The sequence below is a fragment of the Gekko japonicus genome, unplaced genomic scaffold, assembly GCF_001447785.1.
Source record: "Gekko japonicus isolate JY-2015 unplaced genomic scaffold, Gekko_japonicus_V1.1 scaffold392, whole genome shotgun sequence".
Lineage (NCBI taxonomy): Eukaryota > Metazoa > Chordata > Lepidosauria > Squamata > Gekkonidae > Gekko > Gekko japonicus.
In genome coordinates, this window is record NW_015174853.1 from 413,688 (window position 1) to 430,501 (window position 16,814).

Here is a 16,814-nt window from a genome sequence, read left to right on the forward strand (position 1 = left end):
AAAATCTATTGGTCTCAGCAAAGCATTTTAGGTGGCTACTACCGTGTTTTCCCGAAAATAAGACACTGTCTTATATTTATTTTTTCTCAAGAAGACACACTAGGGCTTATACCACAAATGCATAGAAATCCTGCTAGGGCTTATTTTTGGGGTAGGTCTTATTTTCGGGGAAACAGGGTATGACACAAAAGTGGGCTTGAAGCTCAACATCAAAAAAACTAAGATCATGGCATCTGGCCCCATTACTCCTTGGCAAATAGAAGGGAAAGTCGTGGAAGTAGTGACAGACTTCACGTTCCTGGGATCCCAGATCACCGCAGACTGTGACAGCAGCCATGAAGTTAAAAGACGCCTGCTCCTTGGGAGGAAAGCGATGGCGAACCTAAACAGCATGATAAAAAGTAGAGACATCACCCTGCCAACAAAAGTCTGCATGGTCAAAGCAATGGTATTCCCAGTAGTCATATATGGCTGCAAGAGTTGGACTATAAGGAAGGCCGAGCGCCAAATGGTGCTGGAGAAGTCTCTTGAGAGTCAAATCAGTCAATCCTAAAAGAAATCAACCCTGACTGTTCCCTGGAAGGCCAGATAATGAAACTGAAGCTCAAATACTTTGGCCACCAAATGAGAAGGGAGCACTCACTGGAGAAGACCCTGATGCTGGGAAAGATTGAAGGTCAAAGAAGACGGGGACGGCAAAGGATGAGAGGTTAGACAGTGTCATAGATGCAATGAACATGAAATTGAGCAAACTTCAGAGGATGGCGGAAGATAGGAAGGCCTGGCGTGATCTGGTCCACGGGGTCACGAAGAGTCAAACTCGACTGTGTGACTGAACAACAACAAAATGACACAGGCAGGAAGATTCCTCGATATCTTACAGAATTATGGTCTCTGAAGAGGAGAAAAGCAAGATCTGGATCTCTGCAGGGTTGACCCTTCCAGGGAGAAGATTAGGCCAAAGCTATGTAAACGGGCAAAAAATATCCAAATCAGAGGTATCTCTGATCAGTTGCCCAAAATCAGACAAGACAGATAAGTAAATTGCAGAGAATGAAACCAGTAGTGTGACCAGATAGTGGCTTGTGTGATTTAAAAGCAAAGTAGGAACAAGTATGGGTAGAACATAGAGGCAACTGTAAAAACTCTTTGTGTGAGGTCTTTATTACAGGCAAATGCTGCTGATAAGGACAGCGGTGTTACGGCAGGACAGGAAAAGCCAATCACAATGGGAAAAGGTGGGACCCAAAAAGAGCAGAAAAAATTACTTCAGCTTATGCCTGTCCAATGAGAAGCAGTTGCTGAAGGAGCAATTGCATCAGCCCAACTTCAGGGAGGCTTCTGCAAGCTGAGAAATGTTCTTTCTTGGTCTAATATAGTTCTGAAATGGCAGGAATGGACAAAGTAGTGACTATCACATAGAGAAAGAAAACATTCATATGCCAGGTGAGATCATGGGGAAACACTTGTTTTATTGTACTTGAATTAGATTAGAAGGAATCTACTCTGTTTGTGAAAACTAAAACCTTTTTAAAAATATGCAAGAGGAAAACTTAGCTTATAAAAGTGTTCTGATGGTCTACAAACAGGGGTGGACAGACTTGCTTAACGTAAGAGCCACATAGAATAAACATCAGATGTTTGAGAGCTGCAAGACATGAACAAATATTACACACATGCTTTTATTGAAAATATGCAAATTTGCTTTTTATTAACATTAAATGAGACTGCCAAAATAAAAACAAAAGGGGTAAAAACAGATATTAATAATGATATTTATTTGTCTAAGAGAGAAAGGAAGAGAGAGAGAGGTAGAAAGAAAGAATGAAAGAGGTGGAGAGAGAGAGAGTGAGAGAGCAAATAGATAGGAGGGAGGGAGAGGTGGCTTGGAGAAAGAATTTAAAGAGACGAATGACTTCTCCAAGCTGGTCGGGGGGGGGCTTTGAGAATGCATTTAAAGTTAAAGTTGCTTTCTTTCTCTGCTCCCCCCCCACCTCCAGCCTACCCAGGGAGGGGAGCACTGGCTGGGGAAGACCGATGGGGGAGGCATGCCTCCCCTTCACTTCCCCAGCTGCCCTGCTGGGAGCCGCACAGTATGTGTCAAAGAGCCGCATGTGGCTCCCGAGCTGCAGTTTGGCCACCCGTGGTCTACATTCTTGCAGTTTTAGTAAAAGAACCTCAACTATGTGTAGTGGGTAGACTCTTTGGCTTGAACCAGGGAGACCTGGGTTCAGATCTGGAAAGTTCACCATGCAGTGTTCATCCAGTCAGGCTCTCTGACTGACCTAGCATAGCTGTTCTTGGGAGAAACAGCATAGCCCTTCTTGGGGAAAAGGTGGGGTGCAAATATGAGAAATAAAAGAAATGGGCTAGTCTTTTCCCACTTTAATTTTAACGAATTATAACAAAAAGAAGAAGAAGAGAAGAAGAAATTGGATTTATACCCCGCCCTTCAGTACCCAAAGGAGTCTCAGAGCGGCCTACAAACTCCTTTCCCTTCCCCTCCCCACACCCTGTGAGGTAGGTGGGGCTGAGAGAGCTCTGACAGAAATTGCTCTTTTTCAAGAACAGCTGTGCCAGAACTATGGCTTGCCCAAAGTCATCCAGCAGGTGCAAGTGGAGGAGTGGGGAATCAAACCCAGTTCTCCCAGATTAGAGTCCGTGCTCCTAACCATTACACCAAACTCACAACACCAGGTAGCGGCTGTTGGTTTCTATTAACTGTCATAAAAATTCAGGCCTTTTTTCTGATTTGCTGTTTAATATTTGTTGACACTAGATGGCACATTGGCTTAAATTTTCAAAGCTATCAGTCAAGATAAATATGTGAGCCCAGTCAGAACTGCAGTATTTTAGGAGTAAACTTTTATTTATTTTGCCATTTCTTTGTTAATTTATATTACAAATGCACCTTCATGGATAGCCAGGTTGGGATAGTGTTTATTAAAGTACTGGACTAGAATCTAGAAGTCCTGGGTTCAAATTCCAACTCTGCTATAAAGCCCAATGAGTGATCTTGGACCAGTCACTCTTAAACTAGCCTGTCTCATAGGATGTTGAATGGACTGGGTCTCGACCCATCTAATCTGGCTCCCAGTTAGTTTCTGGGCACAATTCATGGTTCTGATCTTGAGCTTTAAAGCTCTGTACATATCTGAAGGACTACCTACTCCGTTACCAATCTACCCAACTACTATGGTCACCTTTGGAGGCCTGCTTCAAGCCTTCCGAGTTTAGACAGGTGGCAACCTGAGAGAGGGCCTTCTCAGTAGTGACACCAAAACTCTGGAACTCTCTCCCCAGGGAGATTCGTCTGTCCCCTTCTGTTCCCATCTTCCACCAGTAGGTGAAGACTTTTTTGTTTCGTTTGGTATTAGCACAGTGATCCCACCTTCCAGCCCAATGTCTTAATTGTTGTTTTTATGTGTTTCTGTGTATTTTAAGCTCCAGTTTTTAGTGTTTTAATGACGTGTCATTCTTTTTGGTTTGCTTTAAAATGTGGTTTCATTATGTAAGTTTCAATTTGTTTGCCGCCTTGATGGACCTTATGAGGTCAGAAAGGCAGGACATAAATTTTGCTAAATAAATAAAAATAGGGTAACATGGAAGAAGAGAGATCATGATATACTATTCTGAGCTCCTTGGTGAAAGGACAGGATAAAAAAATGTGCTAATGTAAGTAGGATGGTATAGAGATCTTTATAAAAAACATTATGGACAAGAATAAAAAACTCTATATCAAAATTCAATGACATACTGATGGCCAAATATTTCTTAATTCTTTTTGCAAGCTGTGTACACTGTAAATAAATGTATGTTTAGCAAGACTCTGGTCTGAAGCACTGGATTTCATGTAATGTTACTGATGCTAATTAATGGGGGGGGCCCCTCTGAGGCTGTTCTATTTGTGTACTGTTTTTATTCTTCTTCAGCCTATCTGGTTATCTTGGGCACAGGGAGAAACAGGATAGAAATGCTCTAGTAAAAGATAAGAATCCATACCTATTAGATTCACTTTAAAAATTCTAATTAACTTTGTACTCTCTGGTTGCTACACTATTTGAGCCTAAATGTTTCGTAGTGCAAGTTCACTGCAAAAGTAATGCAAAAGCTATTGATTGGAAGAACACTGAAATAGTGTCCCTGAAATAGACAGCATGTAATGTATGATTTACTGCCTGCCAGGAAACATTCTGCTACCAGTGAAGGCTCATTTTGGCTTCATTAGGAACATACAATACATGTCATGAGATAAACTGATAAAAGTATTATATTTTAGAGGAGCCTGTTTCAGTGCTCCAAAGACCTTTATATTCTTGCAAGCACAATGATTATACGAGACAATACATCTTGCATACTGCAGGCATGGATGAATCCCCCTTTCCTATCCAGTATTGCAAGGTTTTTCTCCTCCGAGAGAGCTCTGTGGGTCCAAAATATGTGATGATTTAGGAGAATCCAAGAACACACATGAAGCTGCCTTGTATTGAATCAGACCATTGGTCTATATAGGTCAATGCAGTCTACTCTGACTGGCAGTGACTCTCCAGGGACTCAGGCAGACATCTTTCCCATCACCTATTACGTGGTCCTTTTTAAGTGAAAATGCCAGGGATTGAACCTGGGACCGGCTGCATGCCACAGCTCTTCCCCCAAAGAAACAGGTATACAGCCCAATATTGAAATATTAAAAGTCGAATTCAGAGAACAAAACTAAGTGCAAACATTTCAATAGTCCTTTGGATTCTGGAAAATATTTTTGATGCACTTCATTCCATCCACATCACAGCATTTAAGAATGTAAGTATATTTAAATCATTTTGGTGACAATAAACTTGAAACTTTCCAACACTAAAATGGACAGATATTGAACCAGAACCTAATCTTCTTTCAGTCCATGCCACTGCTGCCTTTGGTACATTCACTATAGGTAGAGTGTCAAACTAAGATCTAAGAGACCCACATTTGAATCCCCACTCAGCCATGGAAGCTTGCTGGGCAGCCTTGGGTCAGTCACATACTCTCAGCCTAACCTTTCTAATGGGTCTATTGTGAGGATAAAATGGAGGTGACAAGAGTGATGTAACTCACTTTGGGTACCCATCAGGGAGAAAAGGGGGGCATTATAAATGAACTGAAATAAATACATTTCTCTCGTGTTTACCTTCATGATCAAGTATGTGACGAATGTGAGTTTCCACCAGGAACAACCATTCTGCATCTTCTCCAGACATCATGGAGAATGTGCACACATCAGCATCATTGAAGAAGCTTTGTGTATCGCTCCATCCATGTTTGCAGCCTTTAAATAATGTTGGGGAATACTAAACACATCCTCCTATCAACAGGTATTGCCCCCATTGCTGAACAGTGTGCATGTCCTCCATTGGATATCATGGACATTAATTGGAAATACTTGCACCCAACATGATTGTTTGTTGTACCAAATCACCTATATAGTTTTGTTGTGTCCGCAGAGAGTCACTAGGTAGCCAGCGCCTTAGTCAGAGCTTGGTCCTGATAGCAAAAGGACCAAGGATCCTAGGAACACCAATAGGATCCCTAGGTGGGCATTCAAACCCACCAGTAGGAAGAGGAGAGCCGATAGGGACCAGATAAATACAGGACATCACAGGCTTGTTTTGTTGGTCTGTGTGTACGTGTGCTAATAAACAGAGCTGATCACTATGCTGAATCACTGAGCTTTTCTGCAACGAACCCACTACACAACAAATTTCCTGTTCATATGGCCCATTGTCCGCTATGTTTAGGGAATGTGCACAGTGGCAGGTTGTCATCCACATGGTCTGTTCAAGTCACAGTGACTTCAGCATATATGACTTACACTTCTCCTCCTTACACTTTTCTCTCTGCATTAAGTGTTTCACTAATCCCCCCCCCTTTAAAACAATTCTGATCTAGCTATTCGTTTCTGGTTTCTGATCTGTCTCGAAATCCTGTTTACAGACACTGGTCCAACCCACTTTTTATAGATTTCTTGTCCTAATTGGGTTAACTGTTGAAGCATTCATAAGAGCAGACTGACACATACAAATCCGGGTGGTGGTGGTGGTGGTCAGATTCTGTTTATATCAGGGTTGAAAGAATTGTCATGTGAACTGAGAAGAACTCAGATGCTGAAGGAACAGATCTTCATGGCAGAGACTTTTGATTGCTCTTGTCTATATGAAATGTTCTAAAAATTACAGAGTTTGCAAGAATATCTAGTTCACTGAACATGGGTCTATTAGCAGTCTGATTTTATTCAGCAGCATGTGCTGAATGAATGTATAATGTAGGCCCCTGCAAGTTAAGCAATCTGGCACTGTTATTTATTGAGGCTCATTTGAACAAAATCACAACTTCAGAATATGGCTTGTGTTTTGTGACATTTTACATGACAGCTGATTTACAAACACAGCTGCTCAGCCACACTTTAAAATGGAGGTGTTTGGATATAATGTTAATCTTTGGTTGCTGTAGACAGCCATTAATCATAGGTAATGACTGAATTCCCAAAGGTTAATGCTTGAATTCACTTCCTTAAAATTATTAAATATTTATATCCTCAAACATATTCAGCTGTCAATAGCAATCCACTTTTTCATTCATTTCTTGATCAGATACATTTAATCACTGTTACGGGATTCTCTCAATTGCTGTAAACTTGCCCTAATCCCTTTCAATAAACAGTTTGTTATAGGTTATTCTGGGGCTACTGTTGGAATGTGTTCCAAATTTTCTACAAGTAACTATGTGTGGATCTTAGGTAGTTCTGGTTCCTAATGGTTAAGGATGTGAAGCAGTATGTAAATGAAATATATTAACCCATTACGTTTGACTCACATTCTGATTGCAAGTTGCAATTAGGGAACTGATTTATTCACTGGGTAGTAATCTGTTTGTGACATACTTGTGTCTGTTTAGCATGAACAGGAAATTTCTTGCTGCATCCCAGCTTTGCAGGGACACAGAAAGAAACTGGGGGGAGGCGGGAGCCAACTTTCAGCTGACTGGAAGGATCAACTGAGAACTGGCTTTCTGGCTCCAGAAATCTTCACTGCATCCCTCCAAAGCTTGGGCATTATAAGAAGTTTCCAGTTCATGCAAAATAGGCAAAAGCAGGTAATGAGTTACCAAGCAGCCTGTCTTATTATCTACTCCATTTATAACTAGGGGTGTGCATTCAGTAAAGCCGAAGTGAAAAAACCCTGAAAAATGCCAGTGCCAGTAGACTTCTCCTACTCTCAGGGGCCCGCCATTCCACTCTGGGTGCTATCATTCTAGCCCCTGAACAATTCTGCTACTCCCAGGTGTTAGCCGAATTGCTTTATTTACAGCAATTGGCAATTTATAAATGGGTTCTTGCCAATTTATACCAAGGTCCTGATCCCACCAAGGGTTACCAGTAAAGGATTCGAGGCGTGGTTAAAATTGATGTCTTTAACTTAAAAATATATCTCATACAAACAATACTGATGCACTCACACATTCAATCAAGGTTCTAATAATTACAGTAGGAAATAAGCACAGTTGCATTAGCAGGTAGGGGTGATGATGGGCGATACTTATCTGTCTTGAAGCTTGGCTGTTCCAATGAAGAATGGAGGGGAAGAAATGGAAAACAAAAGGAATTCACACACGACCAGAACCAGCCGGAACGTGTGGGCAGTAGAGGCAATGGTTGAGGATAGCAAGTGGGACACAAGAGGAGTAAAAGCAGACAGGGGTCATCTTGGGGGGAATGCTAGCTAGGAGGAGTCAGGTGACTGGTTCCCTTCTTTTATAGGGGGTCCAAGAGATGGGTGGTGATTATGCCAACCCCTTGACCCACCTACCTGTTAGTCCGTCCCAAAAACAATCCTATTGGTTGCATGTGGGAAGGGGAGGTTACCTAAGAGGGGTGGCCAATATTGTAACCTAAAACCTTACTTGGAGTATGGCATCTGGACAGGTGTGAAATTCAGGCGTCAGGATGCTTCATTGTAGTGCTGATGAAGCTGGCCAGTTTCTTTGATAACCAAATGTCCATATGGCTCTTCACCAGGCTGGATAACTGTGTAGCTGAAACCTTATTTACATGTAAGGTATGTGCAAGCACCCTCTATGTGTGGCATCACAACAGGTGACCTAAAGTGTACAGCTTTCTGAGCCTATGTGTGTGTGCACAGTTCATTGTGTGTAGCAATAAATAGTCCATAAAGCAAATATCAGGCTTATTCTCTAACACAGGGGCCGTTATTCCCATCTGGGAGCTGTCATTCCACTTCCATAAAACGTTTGCCACTCCCAGGGCTGTCATTCCACTTGGAGAGCTATCAACCCAGTCCCAGAGAAGTCATTCTATTTCTGGGTACCATCATTCATCTCTGGGGCCTGTTATTCCAGTCCCACAGCAGTTTGTCTGGGCCCAGGGATATTAACTGAAAATCCACTCCGCATTTTCATTGCTAGTATTTTGTGCTGTAATGTATTTCAGTGGAGCCCATGCAGCTCAAGTGGCATTCAAAATTCCTGGCTCCCATTATTTCTATTGGATCTGCAAGCCTCTCTCATTGTTGCCAGTGGGCAATCCTTTCATTCCTTTTAGTACATCCTCCAGCAGAACTAGTACAATGTACTAGTGCAAAGTGGAATCCAGTGACATTGTGGCAATGCCAGCACAACAGGACTGATGTGAAGCACAGAATCACACTCCAAGCTGGGAGGGTGTGTGTGCAAGCCCAGCAGAACCAGTGCTTAGCAGAACCCAGTGCCCCTGTGGCAATGCAAGCAAAAGGAGGACTAATGTCAAACCAGATAATCAGACTCTCACGACTGTTGTCTTTATACTTATTTTTCTGATCGGGTTGTGTTTGTCCATATTTATCTTGAAATCAGAGAATCCCTGCAGTTACGATGTGCAAAATGCCCAGCAGAACCCATCCCTACTGCTGATAAACTGAAGGATCCAGCTCTGCACATGTGGGATTAGATCAATGGGAAACCTGACCCTCATTCTGAGGAGAGAGCAAGAAGGCAGGGAGGGAAGTCCTTCCCTTCACTGCAGATACACAAGGGCTGGCTGAAGTTAATCAGTGATGGTGAGAGTCAACTCTACATGCTCAGAAGTAATCTGGTAAATTAAAAATTACAGTTATATCCTATATTATTGTATGCATGTGTACGGTGGGGTGGTGTACAAGGTCTACAGTAGTCATATGGCTTTGGGATGATAGTAATTCTGAATGTGGCTCTCCATGAGCCACAGAGTGAATACCACTGTTCACTTATATCACTTGCAATACTATTCTCGTTTAGTGGATTATCAAGTTATCCACAGTAAGTCTTGCAATTAAGTGCTTTGTGGTTTAGACCAGGGTTGACAGATTATATTGAAATAATTCATTCAATGACACCACATTGTACACCTAAGCAGTTCTCACTGTCAGTGTGCAGGCTGTTTCTTCTGGACCACTGCCTGCTACAAATGGCTGCAGTAAGAGTACACAACATCTGTTCAGTGTAATGGGTATTAACCAATTAGGTCAGCACATGCAACATAGGCTGTTTCCTTATTTGGGTTTCATGAGGGTAGCTTCACTTAAGACAGCATTTCCTACACAGAAGAATGTGCCTCTAGGAAATTGCTTTGCTATTAATTTTTAGTAAGATAAAGTAGCTGCTTTAGATTCCAGAGAGGGTACTGTACTCTGCCCCCAGATCTTATCTCCGCCTATCATTGTAGTAATGAGATGAAAAAATGCCATTTTGATCTATTGTTTCCAGTTCAAATATGTATAAGCCCAGCACTGTGCATTAATCCCTGTGCACAAAGGCGGTCTTGTATGTGTAAGTGTTCCTATACTCTGTCATTTAACAATGAACTTAGAATTTTACAAACTTTTTTGCCAGTCTTGCTAGATCAGTGAAGGCCTAAGTGCCATCCCCAATGCCACTGTATTACACCACTAATATGTGCATAAATGCTCTTTGAAAGTATTGTTGTTTCTTACCATCCTAAGGCTATAATCAGGATAGTACATGTGAAATGAAGGGGCGATCACATGGAAGGGGAAAGGCGAATCTCATGAGCTGGCTTCCAGAGGACAGGTGCCTCGTATCAGTGGATCAAAAACTCATTGATTCTAAAAGAATGTTTGGAAAAACTGTAATGAGGTCATGAGAAGATAACTTTGCTGAGGAGCTAGAGAAGTTAATTGCTAATTAAATTAATTCACAGTGCTGCAGTTAAGTGATTAGTGCGCTCTGCTCTTCTGTTTGCATCATGAAAGACAATAAGCAGAACAATCAGGGATGAAGAATGCAGAGTTGTAACAAACCCCCCCCCAATGCCATTCTGAAATACAGAGATTCCGTCTCCCCAAAAGTTTGGATGTCCATGCTGAAATTCTCAGACAATAAATGTACTGCAATTCTATTCTATCAGTAAAACATCAGCATGCACCCTTCTTTAAGCCACGGATAACACATTTCAGTACCGTAGCAAATAGTAGTAATTCAATCGGTGGGTTATGATGGCAATTCTGTCCACATATGGCGTGTGCTGTCAGGCCGCAGTCAACTTATGGCAACCCCATAAGGTTTTCCAAGCAAGGTGGTCTGCCATTTGCCTGCCTCAGCACAGCAACCCTGGAATTCCTTGGTGGCCTCCCATCCAAATTGCTAACCAGGGCCCACCTTGATTACTTTCAAGATCTGACAAGATTGGTCTAGCCTAGGCCGTCCATGTCAGGGCATCCACATCTACTTAGGCTCAAGTCCCAGTGAAATCAGTGGAAAATCTCTATGTAAATATGCATAGGTTCATACCTCATAGTGTGTAAAAATAACTCTTTCCAATTAAAACAATTGACCTCGATGGGACTTTGGCTTTTCACCTCTTAAAATCCTTACTCTGTTTTTTTTTAAAAAAAAACATGCTTAAGAAGGACTTATCAGAAAAATATCCAAGTGTGCATATCTTTTCAAAATATGAACACTGCACTCTGGCAGCAACGTGTCATGCATGAAAGTGCAGTAAGTATTCTTTGCAAATGAGGGGAAAAGTGGCTGTGTGTCAAGGAACTGTATGTGCCAAAGTAGCAGTGAGGGATGACAGAGCTTCCTATCAGCTTTAAAAAGACAAACGACAGGCTTTGACCGGGGTCAGCTTTACTGCCAAACAAAACTGTCAGCAGTCCCTTAAATGAAGGGACACAGCTTTTATTTTAAAGGGCTACAACTTGCATCAGAACATCTTAGTCCCAGGGAACACTATGATGGTCCTTATATACTTCCATACAGCATTTCAGCACCACCCAGCTCATTAGATCCAGACCTAAAGCTTTAATTTTATTTACTTATTTACATTATTTATAGTCTGCCTTTCTGACTTGGACTCAAGGCAGATTACACATATTGAGTTGATACAATGAACAATATAGACAATTCAATAAACTCAATATAGACCATTCAATAAACTGTGAAATAGGATTTGGGTTGTAGAACCAACTAGAAGTCTAAGAAATAGAACTGAAGCAAAGTATAAGTGTTAACATGACAAGTTAATTTTTTTAAAAAAAAAATCCCCGGAGGGATATTTTTATTATTTTTATATTAGACTATCAAACTACAAAGAAAATATGAGGGAAGGGGACTACATCTAAGGATAAAGGAAAGATAACCACACTATACTAAAAACCCAAGAGGAGGAGACCATATCCGTGTTAATCTAAGTGTTATTAATAAAAGTGTTAGTAGAGTACTTGTAGAGTTCTTTTTTTCTGGGGATGTACTAAAAGGAAGGACAAGATTGCCCATTGGAAACAATGGGAAACCCTTGAAGGCCCATTGGAAACAATGGGAGCAAGGAATGCCAATTGACTTGCATGGGTTCCATTGAAATACATTACAGTACAAGGAGAGTTGCAATAAAAATGTGCAATGGATTTTCCATTAGGGTATCTGGGCCCAAATAAACTACTCTGGGAATGGAATGAGAGACCATGGACTGGAATGACAGCCCCTAGGAGTATCAGAAGTGGTCTGGGACTGGAATGAGAGACCACGGAGTGGAATGACAGCCCCAGGGTGTAGCAGGAGTGTTCAGGAACTGGAACGAAAGGCCCAAGAGTGGAATGACAGTCCCAGGGTGGAGTGGGAGTGTTCAGGAACTGGAACGAAAGGCCCAGGAGTGGCATGACAGTCCCAGGGTGGAGTAGGAGTGTTCAGGGACTGGAATGAGAGACCACGGAGTGGAGTAAGAGCCCCAAGGTGGAGCAGGAGTGTTCAGGGACTGGAATGAGAGACCACGGAGTGGAATGAGAGCCCCAGAGTGTAGCAGGAGACTTCAGGGACTGGAATGAGAGACCATGAAGTGGAATGACAGCCCCAGTGTGTAGCAGGAGTGTTCTGGAACTGGAATTACAGGCCCAAGAATGGAATGACAGTCCCAGGGTGGAGAAGGAGTGTTCAGGGAGTGGAATGAGAGACCACAGAGTGGAATGACAGCCCCTGGGGGTTGCAAGAATGTTCTGGAACTGGAATGACAGGCCCTAGAGTGGAATGACAGCCCCAGGGTGTAGCAGGAGTGTTCAGGGAGTGGAATGAGAGACCACGGACAGGAATGACAGCACCAGGGTGTAGCAGGAGTGTTCTGGAACTGGAATGACAGGCCCAAGAGTGGTCTGGACAAACACTTGTCAGGGATGCTCTTGACTGGCCCTGCATTGAGCAGGGGGTTGGACTAGATGGCCCATATGGCCATCCAGAGGGCAGCCCCTCTGCTGGAAGTGACATCAGAAGGGGTGGAGCTAGGGTAGTGACATCACTTGACCTTTGACCTGGAAGTGGCGTCACAGGATCCTTTCTCCTGGCTCCACCCCCAAAGTCTCCTGGCTCCACCCCTATAGTCCTCAGATATTTCCTGAGTTGGACTTGGCAACCCTAGTGAGGATGAGTGCTTGCAGGAGCAGGGCTGAGGCAGCTGGCAGGTGCATGACTCAGTACAGGTTGCTGAGCAGCATGGTGCTTCAAAGCAGCAGAGAAGGGAGTGGCTGTGTGGAAGCAATTTGTATGTCAACTACTGACCTTGCGGTCTGTTCCCTGGATTGACTTCTTTGTCTCTTACCCTGGCCTGTACCTCTGTATCCTTGTTCTGGGATTTCCCTTTGGACTTCAAGTTGTGAGTGTTGCCTACCCTGTGCCTGAACACCCTCTTTGCGCTCCGCTTTCCCCATGGGTGGGGGGTAGTTCGCTTTTAAATTTTTCTGCTTATTTTGAACTCACGTTCCTTGTCAGTCATTTCTCTGACCTCGCTCGCAGTAATCGTTTTCCGCTCGATCTCCAGCACTTGTCCCAGTCGAATCAACTTGTGCCCGAGGGCCACACAGCAGCAGGACCGTCAGGGCGGAGGGAAGCCTCAATTCTCCAACACTGACACATCGAAGAGGCTGCACCTCAAAAGCCCTCTGGCCTGGAGCCTATCGCAAAGGCTCCGTGTGAGTGCTACCTGAGGTAGCACCCCTCCATACCGCTGGTGTGCGAACTGCTCCCCCGAGGTCCGGGGAGAATGATCGCCATCGCCATCGCTGATCCACAGACTGGAAATCAACATGACAAATTAAATGGTGCAAAATTCCACAGTAGGATCCAACCCACAGCAAACTATACATGGTAGTATAGGCCACAGTCCCCAATAATTTATCCAAGTAACAACATGAATCATTTTGTATAGGGCTACCCTATTGCCTGCATAGAAAAGCCCTCTTGAATGATTCAGTTTTGCAGTTTGTGGAAGACCAGGAGTGTGGGAGCCTTCCTGACCTTCTTCGGCAGGCCATTCCACAAGTTGGGGGCCACAATGGAGAACACACGTGTAATGTGACCTTCACATTTACATTTTATTTAACACCATATTAAATGGATCCTAGGTAGCTGTCTAGGACAGCTCCTTTGATCAGGAACACCTTTCCTGCTGCAATGATTTGTTACACCAACTGCTTTATTTACAGCTGATGGCTAACTAAATTTAAGGTGAGTCCTTGCCAACGTTTACGGAGGTTTTGCCAGCACCAAAGAGTACCAGTGATGGAGACGAGATGGGTGTTTTTCAAAGCAAATAGTCTTTTTACTGAGCAATATCAAAATCACATATACAAAATCAGTCCCACCTTCGCATACACTCAAGGTTCCTTTGGAGTTACAGAAAGATATCAAGATAGTTTCTTATTTACTTGGAGGTAGGTAGGTATCGGTTTATGCTCACCTGTTCCAGAAGTCTTGTTTGTTGCAATGTAAAATAAGGGAAGAAAGGGATATTAACTAAATCACACTTGCTAGAACCAGGCAGCAAAGTATGGACCTCTTTGGCTGCAGTCCAAGAGATCTTAAAGTAGACAAAGGGATTGTTGGATAGGAAGCTGGACCTTAGGGGTAGAAAAGAAAATAGAGGACGTTGAGAAGGGATGTGGCTAGCAAAGACCTAACGTTTGGTCTTTACTTTTATAGTTGAATCTACAGGTGGGTGGCACCTTGCCAAACTGTAATCCCATCTACTTAAAAGTCCATCCCATGACCTCCCTCATTGGTGCATGTAGAAAGGGGCAGGCATTCTATGGGTTGGGAGATATTTGAAACTCTACACTCTATCTCATGGAACACCATCTGGCCAGGTGTGAAGTCTCGGCTTCCTGTGCCCTCCTTGATGTGTAGATGGCTCTTGGCTTTACCAGGTGGACAAGGCACCATCAACAGGAAACGGCAATTCAGATGCAGATTAGGTCCATGTTCTGCGTGACATCTAGTCTCCTCAGCAATGGGGGAATTTCTTCTTCTTGGTTGTTGTCTCTGCCCACAATGGCTAACATGTGCTTCTCCTTCCCATAAGGCTTTGAGCTGAATGTGTGCAAGCTACATTAACATGAAATGCAGGCAAGTGTTCCCTATGTGAAATCTCTCACAGTAGGTGATGCAAACAGCTTCCTCTAGGCCTATGGTATACAGGTGTGTGCACAGTCCATGTGTTGCGTGTGTAAGCAGATATAAAACCATATATTAGTCCATTTCTCAACAGATTGAAAGGCAATCTTCCCACCTGCCATCAGTGTGGTACTTCTGCTGTTCATTGATGGGTGAAGAAGGGATAAAGGGATTCATGTGTCATGGACCAGCCACTGTGAATACCACCGTTCTAATAGTGAATTCCACTGTTATGATAGTATTGCAAGTGATATAAAAGCAAAAAGACACTGAAGACTCCTCTGAGGAAGAGTCAACCAGTGGTCCTAACCTTAAGCCACAGGCAGTGGCAAAGGAGCTGCAGGAGGGAGCAGTCTCTGAGGAGCCAGACATAGATCCTCAGCCAGGAACCAGTGCACTGGCCCCTCAGCCCTGAGCTGGCAACAGACAGTCAGCTGCAAGTCAGCTCAAACCCCCCCTTACCAGAGCATCGGGAATGTCATAGGAGGCTGAGAAGAGACCTTCAAGACAGAAGGCACAGTGCCTGCCTGGCAGCACAGTATCAGGCCAGCACCAACAGTGAGGATTAGGCTTGCCAACTCCCCCGTTAGGGCGGGGGTCCCCAGATTTGAGATCCCCCACCCCCGCTTTTTAAGAATTGGCTGGTGGGGGTTGCTCTAGCAGCAGCCATAGCGATGAAGGCTAGAGCGCCCCAGGTCTCTGACTGTCGGTGAGCACGTCTGCCTAGTTCGCTACTTGCCTCACCTCCTTAGCGCCGCCCACTCCCGGCATCCTTCATTTGGCGGGCAATCTGCTTGTGTGCCACCTGCATTCCTCCCAAGCCGATGCTGGCAGATCGAGGTGAGTCCCAAGCAGCAGGCAACCATCTCCTCTTCCTCACTGAGTGCCACCCCACCCCCATGCTGGTGTTCCAGAAGAAAGGTGTGGATGCAATGCTGGAGCACTCCAAGGCAGCTTCGGCTGTGTCACTGGGCCTGCCAGACCAGCCTCCCAAGAGCAGCAAAGGAAGGGGAAGAGAGAGAGCGCCCCCCAAAAAGAAGGGAACAGCCAGGGCAGCCCACAAGCCCTGGGCTCCCACTGCAAAAGTGCCCGAGAGAGAGGGAGGGAGGGGGCCAGCCAGAGCTTCTCCTGTCTACTCCAGCCCTCCACCCGGCACACAAAGGTGCACCTTTGCCTGCCTGGCAACTGGGACGCATGCCCTTTGTCCAGCCTCCCTTCTCAAGCCTTGGTGCAGCGAATCTTGTCTTTCTCCGCCGGGTGCCCCCTTCCCCTGCAAGCTTTTTTTGGATCTCTTCAACTCCTCTGTTTTAGGGAGGGGTGGTTGCTCTTGGGACTTTTCTGCTCTAGTCTCAGGCTGCAACATGCCTCCCCCAACCCTTGCCCTCAAATTGTCCTTATCAATAAACAGAAGGGTCGTATGTCTAGGGTTATTTTTTTGGGATGTACTAAAAGGAAGGACAGCCCATTGGAAACAATGGGAAACCCTTGAAGGCCCATTGGAAACAATGGGAGTGCATGGGTTCCATTGAAATACATTACAGTACAAGGAGAGTTGCAATAAAAATGTGCAATGGATTTTCCATTAGGGTATCTGGGCCCAAATAAACTACTCTGGGAATGGAATGAGAGACCATGGACTGGAATGACAGCCCCTAGGAGTAACAGAAGTGGTCTGGGACTGGAATGAGAGAACACGGAGTGGAATGACAGCCCCAGGGTATAGCAGGAGTGTTCAGGGACTGGAATGAAAGACCCAAGAGTGGAATGACAGTCCCAGGGTGGAGTGGGAGTGTTCAGGGACTGAAATGAGAGACCACAGAGTGGAGTGAGAGCCCCAGGGTGGAGCAGGAGTG